We start from the raw sequence: 19,055 nt of genomic DNA on the forward strand, positions 1-19,055 counted from the left end.
AAGGTCAGATTGGGTGTGTTTAATATTTGTTACACTAGTTTAAGCCATACTGCAGACTTGTATCTATTTATATATATATGCTCCATAACAGAAAATTCTGGTTTGGTATTTTTAGGTTCTTAACCCTATAGAGTAATTTCGCCTGATATAAAACAACTGCTTATATGAATACAGTAATTTGATGTTACATAAAGTGCAATATTTCGATGGCATTAATTTCTCTGAGAGATTCTAAGGTCCTCAGTGTACCAGTAAAGTGTTTCCTTTATTTTAATTACTTCTATAGCTACCCCAAAACACCAATTCTTTAACTGATTTGTCTGTTGCCTTTTCCCGTACTTTATTCAACTCTTTTTTTAAAAAAAATAGCTTCTCAGATTCCTTTTTCCTGTGTTTTCATTTAAATTTTTTCATTCTCCAATATTCTCTGATTCATATTTTTGTTCTCCTTTTCTGTTGCCGTTTCCCAAACGTAATTGAATTCAACTCTTTTTAGATTCTCAGATCTTACAGGTTTGCACTTGAATTCTTTTCACGTGCCAATATTATTTAACTGTTTTGTTTGATACCTTTCGCAAATGTACAAACTACTAAAGCCTTACTTTTTAAACCAACTATTTTTATTTTTTCATTTTTTTCTGTCTGAACTCTTATTAAAAATTATCAATACTTTTCCACTGTTTTATTTGCAGCCTTTTCCCAATCTTAATTTAATTTAAGATTTGGAAAATAATAATAACAATTTTAGCTTTTAAGATCTATTTTTTCTTACTTTCTCTTTTTCGCTAATGCATATGTAAAGTAATTTCAACTTTATTTTCTAATTTTATGACCCAATTGGCCTGAGGCTGGCACCGTTGCAGTTGTCATTTGTTGAATTTAAACAATAATGTAAAGTTACATATTCAGAATTCGTAAAACAAACTCTGTTTTTTGAGTGTTCGTATACAATCTGAGACCGATAGGCTGAGAATTGCATGAATGAAAGAAAAATTAAAAATTTTCATCACTTTGTCTTTTCATGCGCCAAAATTCTTTAACTGTTTCGTTTGATGTCATTTCCCGAATTGTTTTTTATTTAAGCCTTTTTATTATCCTGAAGGTCAGTTCCATGAATTTTGGGAGGTCCTGATGCCTTGTTTTCCTCCATCTTGCGTTTGAAAGGCTAAGAAATATTTTATCCCATATTGTGTTGAATTGTGTTTATTTTTAGTAAAATATGTCTATTTTCTCCCAATTTTGTAAGTTTTTTACCATTTTGTTCTTTTAAACAGTATTTGTTCATTCAGAAAGTGAGAATTTGGAATCAGGAAGCAGAATTATGGGGCTTAAGAGAAAAAAAATCACCAAAATTTTTTGAGCAAAATAATTCTCAGGTACACACCCCCAGAACCTTCTTAGTATTTGTGCAAAATTTCAGGTCTCTAAGTTCTTTCCTCTTAGAGGTATGGCGGTCACACACACGTACACAAGGACAGGCTTTTTTATTATTATAGACGTTTAGTAATACCAACATTTAAGATTACTACACTAATCTACACATTATTTAGTGTCTATAGTAAACACAAAATTTAAGGCTGACAGACCTTAATCTAGAAAAAATAAAATAAAAATCCTTTTTTAGAACGTAAGTAACAGCAAGTTGTTTCCTCTGTTGAATATGAATTAAATCGAACTTGATGTAAGATTAAGTCTGAGTGTTACATTAAAAACAGTATTAAATGTGTTTTTCTTGGATTTCAGAATAGTATTTCATTACAACTGAACCTCATTCATTTGATTTATCAGTTTCTCAAAGACAAACATGATCATGAATGGCATAACATGTTAACTGAAAATATACCATAATTACATAGAGGGATGCAAATTTAAAAGTCAGTATGTATTATAGGAAACTAAAATATTAACCTAACCAATGCTGTAATGAGTAGTGTGAAACTGTGAGGTGAATACAGGAACGCGTAAATTCATATACATGCGCTGAAAGAATTATGTTTCTCATTTTCCAGGGGTAAACAAGTTTATCCTTACCTCAGCCCCCTGGGGGCTCCAACGACTGTAACATTGAGCAGCTTGTTCATCTTCTCACGTCAAATTTCCCTCTAGACAGTATCAATGCAAACTTCTCAATTAAAAAGAAAATACCTAAAACAATATGGTTATGTTTAGTAAAAGCAATCAGTTGTACTGCTGTTTCAAGTCGTTGCAAGTCTTAATTTCCAAACCTGCTGTTTCGTGTTTGACACTAAGGCACTTCTGCCATTAGTCATTATAATTAAACGCTACGCTATTGTTGTTGGGGTTTTTTTTCAGTCTTTAAAGACTTATAATCTAAGATTAGAAAAGCGAATAAAAATGAATGGTAAAGATTCTGGTTAGTTTGGTTGTTGTTAAGCGCAAAGCTAAGCAATAGGCTATTTGTGTTCCACACACCCCAGGTATTAAAACCCCACTTTTAGCGTCGTAAGTCCACATACTTACACATTGTTTAGTCAACGAGGGACCAGGTTGTTGGAAGAAAAAAATGGTTCAACAATTGAAAAATACAGTATAATTATTAACAGTACTTTTCCCTAAATATAAATTCCAAAAACCAGTATTAAGGTCCTAACAATAATTCAGTTAAATTTACATTAAATATGACAAAAGGATTACACTTGGTATTCTTTCACTATTTGCTATTATTACGTTTATATTTTACGTTTTTTTAAACTCTATCGATTAGTTGAGCTGTGTTTTTAAGTGCCCTTTTTATGTAGTATCAGATTACTTATTTGACTTTAGCACTAACTTTTGCAGTGAGACAAAATGACTGACATTGTGCGGCACTGAGACTTTTTGTGACACACGAGAAATAAATGAGCTAGATAATGTGAATTAGTTAAACGTTTCTTTATAATTAGAAAATCATACGTTATATGAAATGGATTTTTTTATAATTTTTCGAAGATTGTCTTTCATCTTTCTGTTTTGTGTGTGTGTTTTTTTCTAACAATGATGTTAAGGTTATATTCTTCAGTCAAGAATGTTATTTTGTAGTAAGGTTTTGAAGTTTCAGTGTGTAATTTGTAAAAGTCTGGGTCAAAATTATTTTACGATCGTGAGTATATTCTCTCTTTTTAAGGTTTTAATAAATATTTATTTAATTAATGATGCTGGTAGTAACGATTTAGTTCTTGTCAACAATAATAAACGATCCGTTAGAAAGTCTATAGTAGCTATGATGTAGGTAAGGTTCCCCTACTTTCTGTACTCTAGGTAAGACCAAAACTTTAGGCCCGGAATGGCCAGGTGGGTTAAGGCGTGTGACTCGTAATCTGAGAGTCGCGGGTTCGCATCCCCGTCGCACCAAACATGCTTGCCCTTTCAGCCGTGGGGGCGTTATAATTTGACGGTCAATCCCACTATTCGTTGGTAAAAGAATAGCCCAAAAGTTGGCGGTGGGTGGTGATGACTAGATGCCTTCCCTCTAGTGACTCTAGTCTTACACTGCTAAATTAGGGACGGCTAGCGCAGATAGCCCTCGAGTAGCTTTGCGCGAAATTCAAAAAACAAACAAATAGACCAAAACTAATGTATTGTAGATTAGCTTAAAATCTCGCTACTTAAAATGAATCTTGGTTAGTCCAATAGAGTAGGATAAAAACTACATGCGTATCCTAATATAGGCCTAATTATTAACATGCATTTCTTAAATTAAAGCTTTTATTTTATTATTCATTAAAGTAATCACAACAGGAATATTGTAACAAATTGCAACAATTTATATTGAAAATTAATCATGTAATGATGACATTGACAGTCTCAGAGCAATTAGAAATATTTTGGAAACGTATAACCTTTTGAATTAAATCGTCATTTTGCGATTTGTAGAGATACTTTCAATCTAAGTTCCTTTTCAATTTCCTTTTCTCATTAAGGCATTTGAATGAATTGTTGTTATTTTCCATGAATAATTACTGCGGGAACATAAATTTCGTTATTTTACATGTATTCAAAAATAAAGATTTTTGTTACTGACAAAGATGTTACTAAAGATTTGATCGCACAAATCATCTAACATTTAGATTCTAAATGTTTAATGTATTAATATATAGTGTATTTTTGAGCATCTAAGACGGAGATTTTACTGTTGAAACAAAATTAATGTGGTATACTCAGATCAACTGAATACACGTTTGAGTTATCAGATATGTCTGATTAATAACAGGAGATTCGTTAAGATATTAATAACGAAGTTTGGCTAAAACCGAGTCTGTGTGAAATGAAACAACAATACAGGAAACAAGTAATACACAAAATGAACAGTTTTTACTAATACACAAATACAGTATATGTGTGTACTTCTTTATAGATCAAAGACAAATTAAGCAAGCTGCTGTGTCCACCATGGGAATTAAACTCCGGATTTTAGCATCGCTTTAAGCATATTTCTTTGGTCAAAACCCAATTCTAGACTATATAAATGCCAAATTGATAAGTTTTCAAAAGACTTCGCACGTACTCACAGAGTTATGCTTTACCTGCATGATTGGTCAATTCCATTACAGTATGAGTGGGGCCGTAACCTCTTGATGTCAACTGAACAACCCCTGAAGAGCAATTTCATATTAATTAAGCAATGTTATCCCTTGCCTGTAATAGGTATTACCTATCTCAAAAATAAACAAACAAACAACCATAGCTTGAAACAAGATCCATTTAATGGATTTTTGACCATGTGTTACGTGAAACCTACACATATACTGAACAAATAATCAATTCAAGAAGACAGAAAATAAAAGGTAGAACTTTCAAATACCACAGCAGTATATAAAAGTGCTAGAGATAGTGACAGATTAATTTAACAGACTCAGTAATCTCATTCTTATCTTCTTCACCTTGTTTGACTCACAACCTGAGGTTTGAATCCCCGACGCCGAACGTGCTCGACTGTTCAGCCATGAGGGCGTTATAATGTGATGATCAATCCTATTATTCATTGGTAAAATAGTAGCTGAGGAGTTAACTGTGGATGGTGTTGACTAGATGTCTTCCCTCTGGTCTATCACTGCTAAATCAGGAACACTAACACAAATAGTTCTTGAGAAGTCAAAGCAAATCGAACCGAAATTTCCATTTGTAGCTAAACAAGTAATACTTTCGCTGTTCCTATCAGGCTAAAAAATATATGCTTCACGCTTTGTTACCGTGGAAACGTTATAAGAATGACTGTAAAATATCGGTATTCATTCTTACAAAATTAGCTCAAGAGTTGGCAGTGATGGCTAAACGCTTTTTTTTCTTCTAGTCTGTTTCTTCAAATCGGGAAAAGACGAGCCCGTAGATATTCATCATGTAGCAGAATTCAAAACAAAACGGCATTCCTTCTGCTTCTCTGATTAGTTTATTTCTTGAGTCGATTGCAACAAAAAACAAAGTTATATTCACTTGAGTTTAGAACGACTGTAACAGGACAGGATTTAATTAATTATCTCAATGCTGCTTAAACGAAAAAAAAAAGAGTCTGGAAACAAAATACACTGACCAGAGTTTATCTGCTCTAATATTAAGTGTAATTTTTGTTATATAAAAAAGTAGACTTTTATTTTTCTTATTCTCGTTTTATCCATACGCATTTCATACCTTTATAATACTGATGTTACTATGTCTTGATATCTATCAGAACACACTAAATACCTTTGTAATACTGATGTTACTATGTCTTGATATCTATCAGAACACACTAAATACCTTTGTAATACTGATGTTACTATATCTTAATACCCATCAGAACGTACTGAATACCTTTATAATACTGATGTTACTATATCTTGATATACATAAAAATGATACACATTAAAAACTTTTTGTAATACTGATGCTACTATATCTTGATACCTCTTGCCCACTCAATAAACAGACGTTGCTGTAATTCTCATGACAAAATTTAGCTTATTTATTACCTATGTACAATACTATTTATGTGGGGTTTTATAACCATTTCAAACGAAATGTTGTTAAGAAATATAATGCTTTTCCATTTACTATCTAAATCGTTCCAAATTTTGACTATTATAATGAGGTAAATCTTATAATTAGATTTTTTTCATTAACGTCATTACTTGCTACAGCTTTTGTGGTTAAAAAACGTGTTAGAGCTTCGTTTGAAGTCTCTTTACCTTCACTGAAACCATGCCAAATTCTTTCAGCGCTTTATTTTCTGGATCAGAAAATTAACATACCCGCTAAAACTGATTTTAGAACTTTGTTAGATAACCAAGTTAACTTTTTTACGAGTTCTCCTGTAAACTGTTAACTAACTTTATTATTATTTTCTAAGTCTTATGACAATGTTTATTTCCTGCAAAATATTTCATTGTTCCCATTTTTATTTCAGAAATTTTAATAAATGTATTTAACTAAATTAAATTTTGGTTACACTCATTTTTATTCTAAAAAAACTGTGCGTAATGTACTGGACACGATAAATACCAAACAAATATTCATGCAATTTCACACACTGACGCTATTAAAATGTTTAATTCTATACTTTTTTTTAGGAGGGTGTGGGCGTTGTAGGTTATAAATCAGTACTAATTAGTTCCCTTTTTATTCTTCTTTTGCACTTTTGTAAACATTCACGTTTGCAAAAAGAATGCATCTTAAAAGCAGTTTACAAATTACGTGACATTTAACGAAAAACTTTAATTTTAACGATGTTGGCATACAATATTGAACTGCATCGTTTACAAGAACATTGCCTCATAAATTGAGATCACTGGATTGAGGCTGGCGTCAATATATTGCTTTGTAATAACATATTACAAAAATCCATTAATCAAGACTTAAAAAATAACATTATGTACCATCTTGCAATTACTGCGAACGGGAGCTCTGAATAACTACAGGTTTTTATATGAATAGTGCTTTAAGACGGTAAAGAGAACTTTTACTTCTCAAATGTTGCAAGCTCTTCGTCTCTACAGCTACGTGTGGACTGCATGAAACCTGCAATCAACAAACTTCTAAGCTTCGCCGAAGATTAGATAAAAATCTTTCCATTCGAATGATTACTAGGATTGGTGGTTTGTCTAAGTCTCTATCAGGCTGTCCGTGGTACACATATGACAGGTTGGTACTGAATGTTGCTGTTGGACATTTACTTCGTATGATAATAAAGAAGAAAATTTATTTACGGAGCTCTGTTCTTATATCGAGACCAAACAAAAGTAGCAGCATTTTCAGATAAGGAATTTCTGGGTGAACGTTTCTGATGGTTGTTAATTAGAAACTAAATGTTATTTAAGAACAACAAATAAAACTGTTTTAACAATATGCAATATAGAAGTATTTATAAGACTCGACATACAGCAATCTCTCAACTTGTCTTGACCCCACCCTTAAAACTTGAATGCTCTGAACTGTAAAAGAAAAATTATCATCAGCTAGTCAAGGCCAGTCTATTCCTTTTCGTTTGTAGATGTAGTGAGCAATAAGTGTGTGTTTTCTATGTTGTAAAGCAGTCATAATCACGTTTTAAAATTGTCAACCTTTGAATAAGTATTATTTGTTATTTTATTTTCATAATATGAATCTATTTTTAAAAAAAATTGACTGCCGTTAATTTGGATGTTTTTCTTTCGGTGTATTAATTTTTTCATCTTATTTTAGACATAAAGGCGTTGGATTTCAATACTTAGCAACTTATTCTGCATTTTAAACATTTGTTGTTATTAAACAGCAATGAACAAACATTAATGGTAGCAATACAATTCCACTGAATTAAAGTATTACCAGTATAATTCGTATATTTAAATATATATACATATTCTAAACAAACAGCTAATTAACAGAAACACTTCTCTACTTAGGAAACAAACAAATAGCTGATTCCTTGCTGCAGACACAACGAAAACAGTCCAATTTTTAGCTCTGTGCTTAAAAAAGTATTAACCAACAAATTTTCTGCTTGAATTGGTCTCATAGACGCTTAAACTTCCACATCAACAGATACGCATAAAAACAATGCAGCCTAAATATAATTTTTAGTATTTGAAGCAAAACTACACTACATACTGACAATGAAAAGAGTATACTTTGTTCTTTATTATGCATTTTTTGCTGAAGGCACATTTAGCTTGCGTGAGACAAGTGTATTGTCTTCGGTGTGATAAAATTATGAGCTGACATACCTTCCAAACATCAGATAACCTGACCCTTCTTTTAGTTCTTAATAAAATCTATTAACATTAGCATTCCAGAAGAATATTTATTTTTTGTATAACTTTTGTATACTCGTATTATACAACTCCATTGAAGTAAGTTGAATGAAAAAATCGGAAGTAGTATATTCATAATGATTGAACGGATTCAATGCGCTAGATTTCCATTCCAAAAGTAAATGCATTGGAAAACATACTATACTCGTGCAAGTTAATTTTCAGCAGGTTCAACTTTAAAAAAATGGTCATATATATTCATGTTGAAATTACATTGGATGTTAGAAAACAAAATATATTTAATATAAAACAACAATAAAAACATGTTCTAAAATAGGGGAAACAAGATTTAAAATATGAAGTTAAGGTGTAAAATATTTTAGTGCCCTGGAAAAAATAAAATTTTCTGACATAAAATACTAAAAAAAAAAAAACGAAGAAAGAAACAAACTAGAAAGCATAACGCTAAGTCTAGTCAAACATTATTTTATAATTAACTACTGTTGTTTTCTCAGAGCTAGAGCAATGAAGTTTAACGTTGTGAGTCCGTAAACTTGTCTCATTAGACTTTAATAATGTTCAATGAATACCTCTAATCTATGATTCACCGATATTACCCATGTAAATTAAAATAAGTGCATAATATTGGAAACCTTTAACTTTCACACTAAGATAATATAGAAATAGTGATTAAAAAGATTGTTAACTTATGATAACACTTCAGTGAGTAGCGTGAAATTCAATATGCAGTAGTTCAAAGGGTCACCTAATGAATAACTATTGCAAAAGGTGTACGAATTTTACTCAGTACAAAAATCCGTTTTTTTAGAAAATGACAGTTGTGTTTCTCTCTGTGTTATCTACACTCGTTCCGATGGCTCAAAGCAAGCTTGAACTTATAACACTAAAATTATGGGTTTGATTCCTGTGATGGGCTTAGCACATGTAGCCTATTATGCATCTTTGTGTTTAACAAGAAACAACCAAATCCCCCTGTGTAATGTTGGCAAGGATTTGCCCAACTTTTAAACCCTGGAGCTATAAATATTCATTCTACATTGTTCAAGCCGTAGACTAATTAAAAACGGAACAAATCAAAATCAATTCTAAAGCACGTTATTACCAGAACTCAAATTGTGACTATGAATTTCCACAGAGTTCCATCTTTCGAGGTTTTTATCTTGTTATGCCACATAAGAACAATTTACTTTTGTTTTACACAACTTTGTTTGTTTGTTGCTATTAAGGACACATTAACTTGGGCTATGCATGCTCTACTGGTGCATTTGTTCTAGGGCCCGGCATGGCCTAGCGCGTTAAGGCGTGCGCTTCGTAATTTGAGGGTCGCGGGTTCGCGCCCGAGTCGCGTCAAACATGCTCGCCCTCCCAGCCGTGGGGGCGTTATAATGTGACGGTCAATCCCACTTTTCGTTGGTAAAAGAGTAGCCCAAGAGTTGGCGGTGGGTGGTGATGCCTTCCCTCTAGTCTTATACTACTAAATTAGGGACGGCTAGCACAGATAGCCCTCGAGTAGCTTTGTGCGAAATTCCAAAAAACAAACAAACAAAAAAGCATTTGTTCTAACAGTGTTCAGAAAGTGACCGTTCTCTGGCATATGTAATTATCGTGGTGGCTATGCCGTGCTTGCCTGCAGCAATATTTGACACACCAAGTCCTTCGCAATCATAAAAGTGATAATTAACCCCAAAAGAACTTGATAAGGTTGAGAGGAAGGGGAGTAGCCGTTATATTATATCTATCTAATTCTACAACACCCTTTCTACACGAGAGGGCACGCGAGCACGCGAGCATTGGTGCTTAACAACTATCGTATAAAATATCAGTAAATCAAAAATTCAAATCATATAACACGAAAATGGAATTATCAAACATATAATTTTTTAAATCAATATAAAACAGCCATAATAATATTAAAATAACGAAATTTAAGTAAACGTAAAAATATGAAATATAAATAAAATCCACTATAATTATAACCACTGGATAACTTTGCTACAATGCTTAAAAAGAATAATATTATTGAATTTGAATTTGTTCAGTCATTATGAATACACTAGTTCCTATGTTTTCATTCAACTTACTTCAAAGGAATTGTATAATACGAGTGTATATACAGTATTTCAAGAATAAAACTGCTACAAAAATCTGATTCACGTAAATACAATGAATACATCGTTAACAAAACTGTTTACAAACAACAACAAAATGAGGAAAAACTGAACTTATTAAAATGCATTTCGATCGTTTTAATAATATTATATTTTAATTTCATGGCATTATGTCTAAACAAAGATAACAATGAAAAACCTTCTTATGTTCAAGGCGTGGTGTGAAACTTTTGAAGTATATATTAGAGCATTAAACATTTTTTGCAACTAAAACACATGAAAGTACAGAAAGTTATCTCCAACGCCCTATACCAGTAAGAACGGTTTTTAAGAGTGATTTAACAGACCATTAGACTGCACTTAAACCGTTTTGTTATTGTTAAGATAGTTGTAGCTCAAAATACAAATTCTTTTTTCGGAATTCTTTTCCTTTAATTTATTCGTGGATTGTAATATTAAGAGAAGACCTTTAATCGCCACAATTAACCGCCGAATTTCATAGGCAGCAATCAACTAAATAATGATTACATTAGAAAAATAAAAACAATGTTGTGGTCTGGCATGATCTGGTGATTACGGCACTTGACTTGTAGTATGCGGGTCGCGCGATCGAAACTCGTCGCTGAATATGTTTGCTCCTACAGCCGTAGGGGCGTTATAAAGTGAGGAGAATCAACAGTAGTATTAGTTGGCGGTGGGTAATGTGAACTAACTGCCTTACCTCTAATTTATCACTTCAAAATGAGAGTCGGATAGCGTAGCTGGTCCTGAGAAGCAAGCAACGAGACATAACACCTGAATGTATAGTGATGTTTAACTTTGGTATTTTTCGATATTTTGTTTTCAAAACTGTCTTCACGTAATGATCTAAAAATGTTCAAATGAAAAAAACAATATAATTTGTTAGAAATACTGTAAATGTAACACATACAGACCAGTTTTCAAATTCACTACAATAACCAACAACCTGGAAACTACTTACTTCAGCCTTTCGTTTCCCCCTCCAGTGCAACAGAGGTATGTCTACAGACTAACAATGCTAGAAAATGGGTTTCGATACCCGTCATGAGCAGAGCAAAGATGGCCCATTGTGTAGCTTCGTGTTTAATTACGAACAAACAAAACAGCACTTTCATATTAAAATTACGCAAGAAAAATACTAAACAAATGTTATTAATTCATATATTCTCTCTTATTTAGCAAGTATGGAAACTATTTCGATTATCGATTTATGCATTACTGAGGAATTCTTAATGTGAATCGAGTGTCCTTCTTAAAAGGTATGAATATGGTTGTTACAGTTACTGACCTAGCATAAAAAAGCAAGTCTATAATCAACAGAAGGAGATCACCTCGAACACTTAAGACTAAATATCAATATAGTTAAAACTTTAATATAAAACACACAAGGATCAAAATATTCGGAGAAACGTGGCGCCAGGTAATTAACATTCACAGACGGAGTTATTGTTTGAGAAAGGTTATCATTAAGGAAATCTAATTATCGCTTTTATTTTGGATTTTAGTGACAAGTATGTAGACATACACATAATATTGAAGAGATCAGGTGACATGCAGTAAGAGTTAAAATGTGCTTTTCTGTTTATGTGACTGAAACAAAAGATTCCAGAGCATTTAATAATAATCATACTTAATTATTTCTCATCATATAATATAATATATTATAATGTAATATCATATAATATATTAGCGTAAGTTCTTCGCTTATAGAAAAAAAAAACTCTTTTATAGTAATCAAATATTTTTACCATATTTTAAGGTAGAAAAAAACAACGACACGTGAAATACATTAAAAAATTTAATAAAATAACATACAACTTGCTACCATTCAATTGATGCTCCGCAGTGGCACAGCCGTATGGCTACGGACTTCCAACGCTAGAATCCGGGTTTCAACACCCGTGGTGTTTCTTGGTACTTAACTTCAAAGAAACAAACCATGCAATTATAATATATATATATATAAAGCAAAAAATATGTGATAGAGCCAGAGATCATGTTGGATATTCAATACTAGAAAACTGTGTTGTTTTTATTATTATTCACATAATTCCAACTAAACACGTCAATGCAGTTAGTAGATTAATGCGTGTGTGTATGTTTTTCTTATAACGAAGTCACATCGGGCTATTTGCTGTGTCCAGCGACGGGAATCGAACCCCTGATTTTACTGTTGTAAATCCGTAGATCAGGGGGACTTGATAATACTAGCAAATGAACAAATCGCTTGTATTTATGGCAAACCTGCAAGGAAGAACTTTGCCGTGATTTACCAATTACAACTGTAAAAGGACTTATTAAAAGAATGTGAAAATAATGCATATTTTTACATTATTGTACTGTATGCGAGATATTATTATATAACAGTATCATATTGTAATCGGATATTTTACTCTAGTTCACTACAACGACGATGCATCCTTGCTGGCCTTAAATTGTGCTTCGCATGCTCATAATTGAAAATTGGTGTATTTGTTTCACCTAACAAGTATACTCTGATTAATTTCCATATTTAACAGGTTAAATATGCACTGACCACTTTCACACAACTGTGCTTTTAGTATCTCAAGTTAGACTGTGACTAAAATAAAATCAAAACCTTAGGTTTACGAGATATCACTCACACTAATTATACATCTAAAATTCTAACGTTTTCATTAGTGTGGCCCTAGGCTTACTCATAAGTCGTATATTTAAGTCTAGTCAATATAGGAGGTGCTGTATAGTTGGGTAACAGAAAATGCAAATAGCCTAATTTCACTCTCAGGCCTTGAAGTGAGATTGTAGGACAAATTAAATACATTGTTTGATAAATACAGCCTAAAATTAGTAAATTGTCAAGTTTAGGCTTAACAGTGTTAACAACTGTCTGCTGGTATTTAATCATAGTATCGAGTGTTTATTTTAAATCTACAAACAATAAAAATGTTTAAGACTAGTTTCAGGATTAAGCGTTCCTGTTTCTTAGATGCGATAGATGCAACAAATTGATTTTATTTGGGAACTCTGAACTACTATACACTTTTAAGGAAGCTAGAAGTGAAGATGTTCAATTTATATGTAGAGTTTGCAGGTTGGATAAAAAGGTGGAGGCTAAAGATGAGGAAGTAAATAAAGAGAAGTTTAAACTGTAGGAAATGGCAAGAGGAGTTCAAAAGGAACTTAAGCTTTCATGTAAGGGAGGCATCAGCTAATATTAACAATGACATTCAAGATGTTAGAAAGGGTAGTTTTAAGGTTAAGAATAGTGAACTTAATTGTAACGACCCTATTCTACTGACGAAAAGATTTCAGCCCTTGGCTTATGTAAACGAGGAACTATTGAAGGGAGGAAAAACAAAATGAATAGAGATGGACATGGATAAGGAACTTAAAGAGGTTATAGTTATAGGAAATTCCTTGACATGACATGTAGATAGAATAGTCTGAGGGGTAAATAGGAAGAAAAGAGTAACATTATGCTACCCTGAAGCATAGGTGGAAGACAACTGAAAGAGCAGGAGATATGATGAAGGGGGCTTGTAAAGATGCAGTCTTTATTATGCACGTAGGAGCTAACGATATAAGGCAGTAAATCAGAAGAGCTAATTAATAAGTACGAGGGCTGTTCAAAAAATACGCGGACTGTTTGAATTGCGCGGCTCCAGTTGGTTCCATGGGAATCCGCTTGGTGTCGCTAGGTTTGCACAGATCAGCTGATTACGACGCCATTTCCCGATTGCAGATATCTTTATTTGTGTATTAGCTACGCGGTTTTAAGTGAAGTGCGATTTTTTCGTTTGGCGGATTTCAGAATGAATGACCTGAAGGAGCAACGACTTGCTGTGAAATTTTGTGTTAAACTTGGAAAATCTGCGACTGAAACTTTTTGCTATGCTTAACACGGCTACGGTGATGTTGCTATGAAGCGTACGGCGTGTTTCAAGTGGCATGAACGTTTTAAGGATGGTCGACAGTCCATTGAAGATGATAAGCGTCCTGGACGTCCTTCCACGTCAACTGACGACCCACACGTCGACAAAATCAACACCCTGGTGCGGGCAAATCGACTTCTGACTGTCAGGGAGCTTGCTGAAGAGTGTGGAATATCAGTTGGATCTTGTTACGAGATTTTGACCGAAAAATTGAAGATGCACCGCGTTGCTGCGAAATTCAGCCCTCAGAACTCGTGAGTTTTTGGCCAAACACTCGATCACTGTTCTCCCCACCCCCCACCCCTACTCACCTGACCTTGCTCCTTGCGATTTTTTATTGTTCCCCAAACTCAAAAGACCCTTGAAAGGATGAAGATTTGAGACGATTCCCGAGATTAAGGCAAATGCGACGAAGGAGCTGGAGGACATTACAAAAGAAGCGTACTAGATCTGTTTCAACAAGTGGAAACACCGTTGGGATAAGTGTGTGCGTTGGGGAGGAGAGTACTTTGAAGGGGTCCCAGACCTGTAACTTCTAAATAAAGTACATTTCTTTTTATGACGTCAGTCCGCGTATTTTTTTTAACAGACCTCGTACAAGTGGTTAGCAAAAGCCTTTACAGATATATGCCACAAATTAATTTTGTCAGAGATACTGCCAAAAAATAATTGTGGAGATGAAATTTTGAGTAGGTCACTATATGCTAGGCTGAAATTAATATGTACGAATGAGCAGGTTAGCTGATTAGACTTGTGAGATAAGTTCAGTGGGTGGAGAGAACTTTTCGGAATGGATGGTTTACACTTTAGTAAATAAAAAGGGTCTGATATGCAATAGCTATTAACTCAGCTGTGAGATGAATCTTAAACTGGACTAGATAGTGATGAGGGCAAAGATAAACTAAATGAAACAAAACTGAGATGTAGAGGAAAGATTAGCATAGAAAATCTGTATGAATCTGTGAAGAATAGGCTTAATTGTTACTATGGTAATGCTAGAAATATAAGAAATAAAATAGATGAACTTAGGACATTGGTAGGAACAGAAGTTTTCGATATAATGGGAGTAACCAAAATATGTTTTATATTTTGATGATTATGAGGAAATTTCCTTGAAATACCTGGTTGTAAATTATTTAATAGAGACGGAATAGTCTGGAAGGAGTGGCTCTATATGTAAAGTGTGAGTTACATCCTGTTGAAGTTGAGAATATTAAGGATAACAGCAAGGAGACTGAATTCATTTGAGTTTCTGTTGGTGAATATCAAGGGGAAAAGCTTTTAGTAAAAATTTGTTATAGACCACCAACTAAAACTGATGAGATTAAGATTTCAGCTGTTGGTTAAGTCATAATTATGGGTGATTTTAATTTCACGTATATTGATCGGGAAACGCTGGAGTCAAACTATGAGGGAGAAAGGTTTCTGGAAACTGTTCAAGATGGACTTCTTCACCAAATTACCAAGAAACCTACTAGAAATAATGCTACTTTAGATTTATTGTTCACTTCTAATATAGAAATGGTTGAGAAAGTGGAAATTGGAAAACACTTGGGTACAAGTGATCATTTCTGTATTATATTTCATGTTTTCCTGCATGTGGAAATCAGGAATGATGATATATTTATTCCAAATTTGAAAAAAAAAAGTAAATTTTGAAGATATGCAACAAGAATTATCTATTGTGAGTTGGGCAGCTGAGCTATTTGGAAACATTGAGCAAATGCGGAAATTTTTTCTATATTGACAACAAATTTATCCCTTACAGAAAGAAAAGAGTAGTTGTAAGTAAAAAAATCTAGGTTGGCTTACAAATAGTACAAGAGATAAAAATTAAAGAAAAGCATCACAAATTTAAGAACTTTAAATTGACTGGTATTATAGTATTATAGAATATTTAGATCAAGAAAGTTGGTCAAACAGGAAATTAAGATATCTAAAAGGGATGTATGAAAAAATTGGCTGAAAACATAACAATTAATAGTAAGGATGTTTTAAGTACATTAGGAGTAAACAAAATGTTAGGATAGAGATAGAAGACTTGAAGGATGACAAAAGAAGGCTTGTTATATGATGATTATTAAATGCCTAGGTTATTAAATTCTGTTTTTTCTTTAGTTTTTATTAATGAAAACTTAAGTAGTATTCCTCATCTTACACAACTGTTTGTTCAAATAAAATTGGGAAGATTAAAGAATGATAAGATGCCTGGGCCAGATGACATTTCCTCGAGGGTTTTAAAAGAAATTAAAGATTGGATATGTGAGCTACATGCCACAATTTTTTTGTAAGTCTGTGATAGTCAATATTGTTTCATTAAGAGAAAGTCTTGCCTTACATATATTTTGATATGCTTTCAAAATGTTACTGCATATGTTGACATGGTTAAAGATGTGGATTTAGTGTATCTGGATTTTTAAAAAAGCATTTGAAAAAGTGCCACATAAAAGGCTTGTACAGAAACATATTTTTATAGGTGTAGGGATAAGTTGACTAATTGGGTAGAAGAGTGGCTTGAAAGAAAACAGAGGGTTGTTACAAATGAAGTTCAGTCAAATTGGTTGCAATTGGTGTACCTCATTTTTAGGATCATTGCTCTTTTTGATTTACATTAATGACGCAGGTGAAAGAATGGTAAATAAATTATCTAAATTTGCTAATTATCACAATTTTGAGAGTCGCTGGCTGTGAAGAGGATGCTGTTGCTTTGCAAGAGGATTTAGATCATTTAATGAGTTTAGCAAATAAATGACAGATAAAGTTTTAATTGCGATAAGTGCAATATATTGCATGTGAGTTATTGCAATTTGAATTATAATTATAATTTGGATGGGAATAACCTTAACAATGTCATAAAGAAAAAGTGAAATAGATAATCGGTCTCCTTAAGCCATCCAAGAAGTGTGCTGTTGCCAGTGGTAAGGCAAATAGGATTTTAAGTTGTATCTACAGAAATATTGATTACAAATGTTGGGAGGTTATAATTTCATTGTATATATCATTTTTCAGAACACAAAAAGAGCATTGTGTTCAGTCTTGAGATACTTACCTTAGGAGAGACATTGAATTGTTGGAAAGGGTTTAGAAAAGGTTTATTAAAATGGCACCTGGGATGGAACGGTTGTCATATCAGGAGAGATTAAGATTCTTAAAATTGTTTTATCTTGAAGAAAAAGAAGTTACATGTGATCTGATTGAAGTGTTTAAGATTGTAAAACGAATTTATAATGTTGATGATTTAACATTTTTCATACTTAACCACGAGAATTATAAAACGAGTGTACACAAACGTAATTTAGAAAAGGTGTAAGTCGTCTTCTGCTAAGACAATTTTATTTTTCAAGTAATGTGGTTGGTCTATAGAATAGGTAGGTATCCTTCGCATGTTCTGAAGGCAGTAAATTTGAGTGAGTTTAAATGAAAACTTAGTAGATATATAAATGATAAAGGCCAGCTCTTTTAAAATAGTTTTAGTTTGGCTTAGAGGATTGGACAGCCAAGATGAACTAGCAGGTCTCTTGTTGCCCCTAAACATTATGTTGTGTTAAATACACTGCTAGCCAAAATCTTAAGGCCAATAAACATAAAAAAATATGTATTTTGCGTTGTTAGATTCAACCAATTATTTGAGTAGATCTTCGAAAGATGAAAATACGAAAAGGAAAAATAAAACCTTTTTAGCATTTAATAGGGAAAATGTGAACACCATGAAATTAGCCTAAATACTAGGTAGTCAAAAGTTTAAAACCATATCGAAACGAAGCGTTAATCGGTAAATACGTAACAAAATTTAGTCATTTGTGTTCAAGCATTAGCATTGTCAACATCTCCTACTGACATTTCCTGTGTTACATTGGGTGAAAACATGGCAAAGGCTAAGAAGTTGACGGAGTTTGAACGTGGCAAAATTGTCGAGCTGCAAAAGCAAGGTCTCTCTCAACGTGCCATCGCTGGTGAGATTGGGCGTAGTAAAACTGCTGTTGCAAATTTCTCAAAAGACCCTGAGGGATATGCAACGAGAATTTCAAGTGGTCGGCCCAAGAAAATTTCGTCGGCGTTGAGCAGGAGGATTCAACAAGTTGTCCAGCAAGACACCAGTCGATGGTCCAACCAGATTAAGGCCCTTACGAATGCAGAATGCAGCTCAAGAACAATAAGACGGCAGCTAAGAGATAAAGGCTTTAAAAGCCGTAAACGTCTTCAAAGGCCGCGCCTCCTTCCACATCACGAAACAGCTAAGTTAAACGTTGCTGAGAAGCACCAAACATGGGAGGTGGACGAAGGTTTTGTTCTCTGATGAGAAAATGTAACCTGGATGGTCCAGATGGCTTCCTACGTTACTGGCACGATAAGGATATCCCACCAGAGACATTTTCTACACGACACAGTGGAGAAGGTTCCATCATAATCTGGGGTGCTTTCTCCTTCCATGGAACAATGGAGCTTCAGGTTATACAGGGGCGTCAAACAGCAGCTAGTTGCATTGGTATGTTGGAGAGAGCATCCTTATTGACTGAAGGCCCTCGCTTATGTGGAAATGGCTGGATCTTTCAGCAGGACAACGCTGAAATCCACAATGCCCGCAGGAAAAAGTACTTTTTCATGACGAATAACGTGACTCTTTTGGACCATCCAGCGTGTTCGCCCAAACTGAACCCCATTGAAAATGAGAAGTCTATAGAAATGAACGTCAATTTCAAACAGTGCATGATCTTCGTGAAGCCATCTTCATCACTTGGAATGACATTCCAGTCAGCCTTCTGCAAACGCTTATATCAACCATGCCAAAG

This window comes from Tachypleus tridentatus, chromosome 10, assembly GCF_004210375.1.
Source record: "Tachypleus tridentatus isolate NWPU-2018 chromosome 10, ASM421037v1, whole genome shotgun sequence".
NCBI classification, from domain to species: domain Eukaryota; kingdom Metazoa; phylum Arthropoda; class Merostomata; order Xiphosura; family Limulidae; genus Tachypleus; species Tachypleus tridentatus.